This window comes from Egretta garzetta, unplaced genomic scaffold (genome assembly GCF_000687185.1).
Source record: "Egretta garzetta isolate BGI_Z169 unplaced genomic scaffold, ASM68718v1 scaffold509, whole genome shotgun sequence".
Classification (NCBI taxonomy): domain Eukaryota; kingdom Metazoa; phylum Chordata; class Aves; order Pelecaniformes; family Ardeidae; genus Egretta; species Egretta garzetta.
Genome location: NW_009260814.1, coordinates 893,814 through 903,752, shown reverse-complemented (window position 1 = coordinate 903,752; position 9,939 = coordinate 893,814). Strand labels below are relative to the sequence as shown.

General features: G+C 39.5%; 1 protein-coding gene across 1 annotated transcript in view; it reads left to right on the top strand.

Annotated features, from left to right (window-relative positions):
- Positions 1–921: 921 nt before the first annotated feature.
- Positions 922–9,939, top strand: part of QSER1 (glutamine and serine rich 1) — a 41,989-nt gene continuing 32,971 nt past the window's right edge. Inside the window, exon 1 of the mRNA XM_009646921.2 lies at positions 922–971. The gene's annotated coding sequence lies outside the window, so the exon portion shown is untranslated. The remainder of the gene's footprint in view (positions 972–9,939) is intronic.

The window sequence follows — 9,939 nt, the reverse complement described above, 5'->3', positions numbered from 1 at the left end:
TCCTTTATTTCTCCGCGCCGTTGTTTTTTGCTCCGCTAAGGCTGGTTAACCTCCTTCCTCTAAAGCGCTGCTCTCGGGCGTGCGGAGCCTCCTCTCAGCTAAAACTTGTCTGGAGCGATTCAGTCCCACGGAGAGTTCTGTAAAGTTCCGGGAAGCGCGGAAAAAATACAGGATATCTTACTGGCTTCGGACTGCTTTTTGATTGTGTAAACTGCCAACTAAAATGAGTATTTTGTAGGGGATGAGCCTTTTGCTATCGCCTGCCTTTTATGTCTCTAGCTTGATATATCTGCAGTTCCAATCTGGACGACGTTTAAAGGTAAAAGATAGTCTCAGGCTAAAAATATACCGTCAAAATAGGTACGCCTATGAATGACTTTGCATTCGGTCCTGAAAGTGGTCAGGCGTGTATTCTGATCGGTCTGATAAGATTAATAGATTATCAAGTCAGGAGGACTGTTGCAATCATCTAGTTTGACCTCTTCATAATGCTGGCCATTGGACTTTTTTTTTTTTTTTTTCCCAAATCTGTGTTTGAAGCTAGAGCTTACATTTTAGAAGGTGCAGTTAAAAATTTCCAATGAAGCAAAATTCAACAGAATTCTTGGTAAAGCATACAAGTGCCTGATTGTATTTTATTTCTTATTTCTGATCTGAAGAGGGCTACCTTCAGTTTCTAGCCACTGAATCTTGCAAATAGCCTCATTGTCACTGAAAATTCCATTATAACTCAGGTTTTCCCGAGTATGAATTCTCACGAATTTTGATTAATTTCTTGCTTTATGTTCTTTTTACTAAGAAAAATAAGTCATATTTTGAAGCTTATGAGGCTTTCTTTTCTTTTTTTTTTCCCCCTAACTTCTACAGTTATTCTCTCAGTTTTCTCGTGGATCCCCTCCAATTTATTGTCACCCTTCCTGAACTGTGGACATTGCGTTTTAGAAGCAATTAAGTCAATGTTAAGAATGAAGGTAATGGGACCTGTCTGGGGTGTGAGGCTCTAGATGCCTTGTTTCACAGAGAATTGCAAGGATGGCTAGTTTTTTTTTTGCCAAAACCTTGCCTCATGAAGCTATGTTTAGCCAGGTTCTCTGAAGAGTTGCTTATATGGCAAAGTAAGGTCTCCTACTGTTCTTTCTAATCTTTCTTCCTAATTGTTGAAGTACTTTTGGTCATGTTGCTATGTTGGTTTCAGTGGAAGTCAGTGACATGCCCTTTCTATTATTGCTTTCACCAGTTCTCGCCATCTATTGAGGATCATGCAATCTATTCCATGAGGAAGGTTTGGATTTTCCGGGTCATTTAAGAATATGTAGTGCAGGAGCAAGAATGGATCCCTCTGGGATCTTAGAAGAAACACAACTGCTTGATGATTATTTTCTATATTAAAAAAAAAAATCCCCTAGTTTCAAAGCATAACTTTAATCTTTTTAATAGCTGCTATATTAATGCAATATTGTATATTTTGGGAATTGAAATGGCGTGGAGAACAGTCCCAAGGCAAGTACTGTGCAGAAGCTCATTGGATCAGTGCCGCTACCTTTACCAATCAAACTGTTAATCAAAAAAATCAAATTAGTATTACTGAATCCATTCTTGATATGACAGTATTTATGCTATACTTCAGGAAGCAATGTTAAGAAGACCATGCTTTCAGTTCTTAACAGTTTAATCTGGAGGCTGTGTAGATGGTGATGAATGATACATTTTAAATGTGTTGACTGAAACATTTTAACTTCTTTTTTTTTATAACCATAGCAAGGGCAGGGAAAATACTGTGAATCATATTTTGTGCTTGAAGTTCTCCTGTACTGGGTTCTTAAGAGTTCACGTCATTTTAGTAAGAATTAAAATACCCTGTCTTCAGCAAGATTTAAAGATTTGAACCATGTTCGACACAATGTTAAATACAGTCTGGGCTTGCATAGGTGTTTCTGGTTCCTCTATATTTGCCTTTGTATGGATGGAGCCAGTTGCTGGGGAATTGGGATGTAAGAGTGCTGCCTATCACTGCCAAGGCTTGTATCAGCTGGAAGCAAATCGCGAAGGGGTAGATGAACTGTAAGGGAATATGCTGTCAATGTTCTCAACTTGTGTTACAGATCACATTTTTCAAAATGGTGTTTTTGTTTGTGGTTGACAGGTAGTCATCTAAACAGCTGAAGCTGCATTAGCCTGATGTTAAAAAAAAAAAACAAACCCTGTGTGTCATGTTCATCTGGTGCTTGCCTGAAAAGAATCCAGCCTTTAGGTGATACAGATAACAATATTTCATTCAGATTTAATTTCCTATTTATGCTGTGCAGGCTGTGTCATGGCAGGCTATGTTCCCTTTGTGCGGAGAGCCATGTTCACAGTCTCAGCTCATCAAAATGATTTCTCCTCCCTACAAGCGTTGCTCCTGCCTTCCTGTGCTTAACTTCAGCCATCTGGTTTTTATCCTGCTCCTTATTTCTTGCAGGCACTGTTTTGTCTGTGCAATGGCACTATTCCTATCAACTGAAAGGAAATATGTGGTGAAGTATTATAAGGACATTGCTACCAGGCCTGCTGTGACATAACTTTTCCCATGGATCAGGAGAAGATAGTGAAACAGGGTTAGGAACTGATGGAAATCACCTGAATCACTGTGTTAACTGGGCAGAGATCGCTCCCACTGATGAATGTACTTGGACAGTGCAACCATGGCAGCCCTGTAACGGGGGGCCGAAAGGGCTGCTCCTGTCTTCCGTGTTCCCCTTCCCACCCCCCGCACCTCTTACATAGGCTGTCAGCGTCTTGAAGGAATTTCTGATGGTTCTATGGGCACACTACCACTTTTGACCTTTTTCTGTAGCTGTTAGAAACCCTCAATTCTGTGCTGAAACTCTCATTTTGTGGCATAGTCTCAAGCTAGTCCTGTATTGAATAGCAAATAACGTGTGTCGTGTTTGCTTGCTACTTGATTGAGAAAAACATGGTCTTCAGAAAACCGGTGAATGTGTAATGGTTTGAGAGACTGCTGTAATTGCTTGGAAAGAGAGATGGATAACGGATGAGGTTTCCGGTTGAGTATATGTCTGACTTGGGGGTACTTCTAGGGTTTCATTCAGAGAAGGATTTCTTACTAGTGGATGGATCTTGCTGTTCTTGTTTGGTTTTTACCACAGCTCTGAAATTCAAATCTTCTATGTGATCAGATGTCAGTCACAATTATTTTGTTGTTGTTCTAAATTTTAATTTTATGGCAACTGATGTGGCCTCTGATGTTTCTTTGTGCCCAGTAGTCTTTGTCCGTCTCTGCCCTACCCAAACATACGGGGTTTTATATAATCTAATTCAAGATGGTTCTTTACAATAGGTAACACAGACATTTGGTTAGTGCAGCCTGTATTTATAGCAGCTAATCTAAAATAGTGAGTTAGCTACAGTGATAGTTCATATGCAAAGTTATGTAAGTGGGAGACTTACACTTTTATGATAAATGTTTATAATAATTTTTTAACTTATTGTTTTTAACTATTCTTGCATAGCTGTCAAGCTAATGCTTATTGTAACAACTGTATGATAATTGTGCTTTAGTTAAGGTTCAATTTTAAATTGTAATGGATTTTTGCTTAGCTAAGAAATTCTAGAAGTGCAGACAGTGTGTTTTAGAAAAGCACAGAACATTTTCTTTCATCAAATGAAACTGTTTTGAGAGGTAAAAACAATGTTTGTTGTTAAACATATTTCCTACAAAAAGTTCCCTGTGGCGTAGTATTTCAAATGTTGAAAGGTAAAGCTCATAAACTGTGAATATATTTAGAACATTTGCTATTAAAAGAAAAGGCACAGAAGGATTAAATAAACTTTATAAACATATAAAAAAGGTAGGTCATTATAAACTATAACAAAGTTTGGTAAGATTTTAAATCTAAAACATTTTTACACACAAAATAACACACAGGAACTCGATGGTGTAGCACAGATACCTTGCACAGACTTGCTAGTTTTTGTCAGTTGTCTTTTCTTTTTTCTTTTTTTAACTTTCTTGTTTTAACCTGCATTCAGTACATGCTGAAATAACAGCTGTGACAAGGTCCAAGATTGACTGAACAGAGAGGCCGAACACGTTCTTTGCTGTACGCCCCTCAGCTTTTCACAGGTGTCGATGTATGGTCATCTCGTAAAGTCTTTGCTGAAGTTTCAAAATGAGCCAGATAGGCTTGTTTGGAATTACGTGCCGCTTACCTGCCTAAGACTTAATGATGACTTTACATGAAGCTTTTTAAGCATTTTATGTCACTTTGATGCAGGGAGAAATGGTGACCGCAGAACAGTGTGCAGAAGGAACGAGTTGAAACTTTGTCTGAGGGTGCAGTTACATGAGATACTCAGGCTCACTGCTGCTGAAAGGGGCTCCCTTCCTCCTCCCTTGCATTGGTGTTTGTGCAACTGTGAAGGGAACCGATCTCATTTGTTAATCCATGAGAGAACTAACCTGACCGAGAAGTGAATAGTTTTCTCTTGAGTCGGAGAGCTGTGCTGGTGTATCTGTGCTGTCAGACAGGAATCCAGAGGTAGCACCAGGGCACGAGCAGGGAACAGAGCTGTAAGGAGTGAGCTGTGTGGCCTTGGCTGGGCTGGGACTCTGCTCTGCGGTCCTGGGTGGCTTTTAGATGGGCTCAGCCTTGCCATGTCACGGTATTAAATTAGCGTCCCGCCTAAAAGGTACTGCCTGGTTCCCTACCAGGAGCACTTAGTAAGTGTCTGTGCTAGTTGAGCACTTGTCCTCTCCTGAGATCACCTAGAATGATATTTCAGATGTGAGCCCTTTCCTATGGAGCCAACAACTTCAACACAGGTTACTGAGTACGTTGTTCTGAAAGAAAGGGGTTTTGTATTCTTCCACCTATGCAAAAAGTCTTTCAGTCCCATATGTGTGTTTTACCTTTAATCCTGTTAACTTTCATTGTAGGCGTTTACTTTATACTGCCAGAGAACAACGTTTTCCCTTTGTTTCTTCTGTACTTTTGCCCACCTTTTATTTTTTCATGGAGATGCTGTTGATTCTGGCATGATGCTGTCATAGGAAGGAGGTTGGTTCTAGGAAAATCTTTGTTCCTGTCGGGGGAAAAAAGCACCTATGACTGGACTATATTAATTCTAAACAATAGTGGAGCTCCTTATAGAGTGGGTGTATTTTCCTTGGATTTTTTGATTTCTTGTATTAAGTCAAAGGATTTACAACTTTGCACGTCAAAAGGTTGTTTTGTACGACAAGTGCCTATTCCATGTGTTAAAAAAACCAAAAAATCCAAAACACGGTTAAAAAGTGGCACATTAATAGTCTCACTTCAAACCTTCCATAGCAGCTTTAAGTGTGACAAAAATAACTTTGAGGTGCATGCAGGTTCAGCCTTTCCAGCATAGCATTTCTTGTTGTACCATGCAAGTGACAGAGAAAGGAAAATTCATAGAATTTTTAAGCAATGAGAAATAAAGTGCACAGAGAGGACAGAGGTCTTAGTTGTTACATACTAGATTTACTTACCTCACTGGGGAGATTTCATAGTTTTTCTTTTTTACTTCTGCTGCTCTTTCTGTCACCTCTTCTTGCATTACCTCCTTGTTTTATTACTCAGACTGTTGGGGATGAATGGGCACATACAGTTAGAGCATCCTCAGAACCTCTCTGACCCTGGGCTACAATAAATAGGGGCAAGGAGCTTTTATTCCTGAAGCCCTGCACACTTGGACTTTCTTATTCCAAAACAATTCAGCAAGAACCTACATATGCTTAGACAAGCTTTTATTTGCCCGCATTGCTGTTCTTGTTTTTCATCTTCCTTCTACATGCCTACCTCTGTTGCTTGCTTAGGACTTGTGTAACTTAGGCATCCTTATCTTAGAGTAATAGTATTTACATAGGAGGATACTAAGGAATATTTATTCCTTAATAACCCTATATGAATTATACTTGGGGCTGTCATACATCTAGATTTCATTGGCGATAGCCCTCTTTTTCACCTGGCAGTGTTGTGTGAGAAGAGTTTGAGGGCTCTGGCCCTTCATCTAGCGTTTCCAGATGCCTGGCAACTTGTTCTGAAAGCTTTTGGACATCCAGAACATACCAGACAAATGGCCACGGTGCCTGCATGGTGTGTGTGCAATTGGGCTGGTGTTGCGTGGTGATACTGAATGTACCAGCGTGTGCTGCACATTCCATGTTGCACTCTTTTTATGACCAGGAAATCCCTTTCAGAAATACGGCAACTTAGTGTTTCACACCACATCCTGTTTACTCTCTCTCTTCTTCGTGTCAAAAATTCCAGTGCTAGACAGTGAATAATCCTTCAGTTGGTGTGTTCCTCACATTTCATTATTCTCTACCGAGTCTGCCAAGGATAGGATTTCTAATAGGTTTTTCTTGATTGTGAACATTTGCTGATTTGCTATACAAAGAGTGAGATCCTAGAAAACGAACTCCTTAAGGCTCTCAGCAGCAGCCATTTGTTAACTACCTTCAGTTGTTGCTGGAACTGGTGACCTGGAGGTTACTGATGCTCAGTGCCACTGAAGGGAGCTGGGATTTTCTTCTTTTACTCTCCAAAAACCCTCCCTTTTGTTATTCTCTTTAAAAGGGAATAAAGGTTTTCCACCAATTAAAGAAATTTTTTACTTTGTGTGTGTGTGTACCTTTTTGATCTCTATTAATACCTGTTCTTGTTTAGACAACTGCCTGAATGTCAGGGAATCTTAAATCAATACCTGGGGCATATTTGAGGAATTTGTTTTATATAGTGAAGTTTCTCCCATCTCAGAATAAATGCCTTGTAGCTGCAACTATTTTTTTTTCCCAGTTTTGAACACTGCATGTTTTCTACTTGAAGCATTCACAAGAAACTGGGTTTGTTTGGTATTTCCAGCTAATTAGTAACTGGTGACAATGCTTCTAACCTCTTTGCAAGGTTAGACATGTAAATTTAAATCTGTGTTAGGATGAAGAGAGAACTGATGAAGAGGTGTAAGAGCTAATTTCAAGGACTATGCTAATTTTCCATATAAAAGTAGGTAGTACCACCTTGTGATCTTTCCTTTAATGGAAAGGACGCGTGCTGTTGCATTTTACGATGAACTGTATGTTGTTCATGTGTGAGATCTTTCCTTGGCACACCTCCTAAACTGGGATAGAAGTGATGTTAGTCATAGGGTTGCTTCTTCTAAAGGAGCTTATATGAGCTGCTTAGCCCTTGTAGTGTGTTGTGGGATGGGGAAAACACTGTACCGGATGTGTAGGCATGCTGGAAGACTTGGAGAATATTTAATGGCCTTGAATAGTAGGCTGTACAGATGACTAAGAATACTAAGATTTGTGGTCTCAGATATAGGCAGTGAGTAGGTGCCTCGATTCTGTGCAAGTTCTGCGGCTGTGAGCCATGAAGCCACTGATCTTCACAGTTGTTGGTTCAGTATGTTGCATGCTGAGTTCTTAGAAATTTTAACTTGTGAAACCTTCCTTATTTCAGTACCAAGTGTTTGAAACTTGGTTGTCAGGGCTGACCTCTTTTGTAAATCTGAGTGGGTTAGCGTTTGTGTCTTAGTTTCCCTAGATGGAAGGAGAAGATATTTAATGGGTTATGGAACGGTAAAGCGCTTGGAGATTTGGTAATGAAAAGAGGTGTTCCCTAAGATGGCTCTGTCAGTCGACAGGATGTATGTATTTGCACCTCTTACCTCTTTATAATATAATTGGAAAATAAAGGGCTTATTAAGAAAAGGGATATCAAGCATTCCTATAATATCCCAAAGGTAGTACTCCAGCTTGCCACAAAATATGGCACTGTAATAACTGGGAGGATAAGTGTTGAGAAGCATTTTGATAGCTGAAATGAATTGTATTTTTAATAAGGCACTGATGTGACTAAGCCGCATCTTGAGGTAATGCTCTGGTGATTTTTATATTTTGAAATAAAATTTTGTTATTAAAAGTATTGAAATCTTTTTGTGTGTATCTTGGCCAACCATAATAGAGTGTCGTGCTTTGTGCTCAACCATTAATGCTGTGATGATCTTGAGAAGATTTTTTAATATCTCCAAGTACGCTTTTGACAACAGAATAGCATCACATATTGGAGAAAAAGTGCTAGATTTCCATTACTGTCTGTTACAGAAATCTTTGAAATTGTAAATAAAGCTCTGTAGGAGAGAAGTCATACTAATTAAAAAAAAAAAAATCACAGCTATTATCTCCATGCTGGGTAAAGAGAACATTCTTTGATAGAAAAAAGGTGAGAGAAGAAGATAAATAAATGTAGTGACAAAATAATCCAGTCCCTCAAAAGGCGAGAAAAGAAGATTGAGGTTCTTTCCGTGGTGTAAGCTACACAGACCATAACAGGTACTCATTTTTCTGCAGGGAGCAGTAGAGTAGAAGCTGTCAGGGAAGGTGTGTGAACCCCGAGAACCTTGCTTGACTAACAAATGGCTTAAACTTATTTCTGACACGGCATTATAATGTAAATTGGGTGGTGAATGTGGGCATATAGTGTCTGTTTAGATGTGGGGAGTGACGATACTGAGTTAATGAGGACTTCAAAGTTAGGCTTCAATATTCAGAGCAGGAGCACTGAAAGCTCCTCTTCAGACCTTGAAATCTTAAAAAGTGCATCGGGAGCTCAAAACTGGCATTATAATAGAATAGTTTAGGCAAGCTGTAGTCCCATCACAGTAGGAAAGGGGCGGGGGGCAGTAGGTAAGCTCTAAAGAGCTTCTTAACTAGTACTATTTATTTGCAATGTTCGGATCTAAGCATGGTTGGTATTTTTTCCTGTAGGATGTTTTGTGTAATCGATTTTAATGAATTCCTTGAAAATTCCTGATAGGACACAGAGGGGTTTCCAACAGAAACTGGCCTTGGTGCTGCCAGCTCCTCGTGGGGTGGTGTGGGGCTGCCACGGCCAGGCGGTCACCCCCACTCCTACAGCCCTGCTCCGGGGCACATGGTGGGGAGCCCGAAAGCCCTGGATCTTCCCTCAGCTTCTGGGTTCCTGCTAGCGGGCTGGGAGCTTTGGATTTTCTCATTAAGGGAATTTGGAGTAGTTCATACTTAGAATTTTATTCTAATTTTAAAATACCTTCACCTTTTTTGCCTTTTGTAGTGTACCTGATTTTTGTAAGCCGCAGAATTTCTTTTAGAAAGTTGCTTTGGTTAGGCTACTGAGAATTTTAGTCAAAGCCAAGAGCAATGGTAGCAATATTTGGAGGAAAAAAACCCAAGACTTTTGTTAAATGTACTGCATTTCAACTGTAGTTAACCTCAGCAAAAAGATAATTTACATTGTGTATATCAAAAAATAAGAACATGAGGTAGTTTGTCCAGTCGTTCCATAGTAACTGAAGTTGAAGTTTATAAATAGCTCATTTCTATCTGAATATTAGTTTTCACGTACATAGTTTCAAGACATAGTTTAACTGATTTTTATGAAAATGGAATTATAATTGTCTTTGTTATTAAGAACTCCACAGGTTACTTAATCAGACAAGCCAGCACTTGCACTCAGGTATTGAAGTAAGACTATTTTGGCTTTCCTGAAGCTGTTTTGGGTTTTTTATTTTTAAAAGGATCAAGCATAAAGAGTTCAGACACATTAACATGGGATTAAAAGGGAGATGGACCTTTTTTGCTATAAAATCTTTTTCTTCTCTTAAGATATGACATGCATTCAGGTAAAGAATTGCAGGAGCAGCATGACCTTTTTGCTCATTCAGGCAGTTCCCTGCATGAAATCATCTACCTCAAAATCTTTCTTAGAAGTTCCTATCTCAGCTCCTAGAAAGCAAGGAAGCAATGCGTGTTTCCTCTCGCAAGTACCTCGGCAGTCCTCCGCCCACATGGTGGTGGTCTCAGCCACTTCTTGGTGGCTCTGCATATGAATCGAAGTAAGAAATTACCGCTATAACCTCATCTTTAAGGAA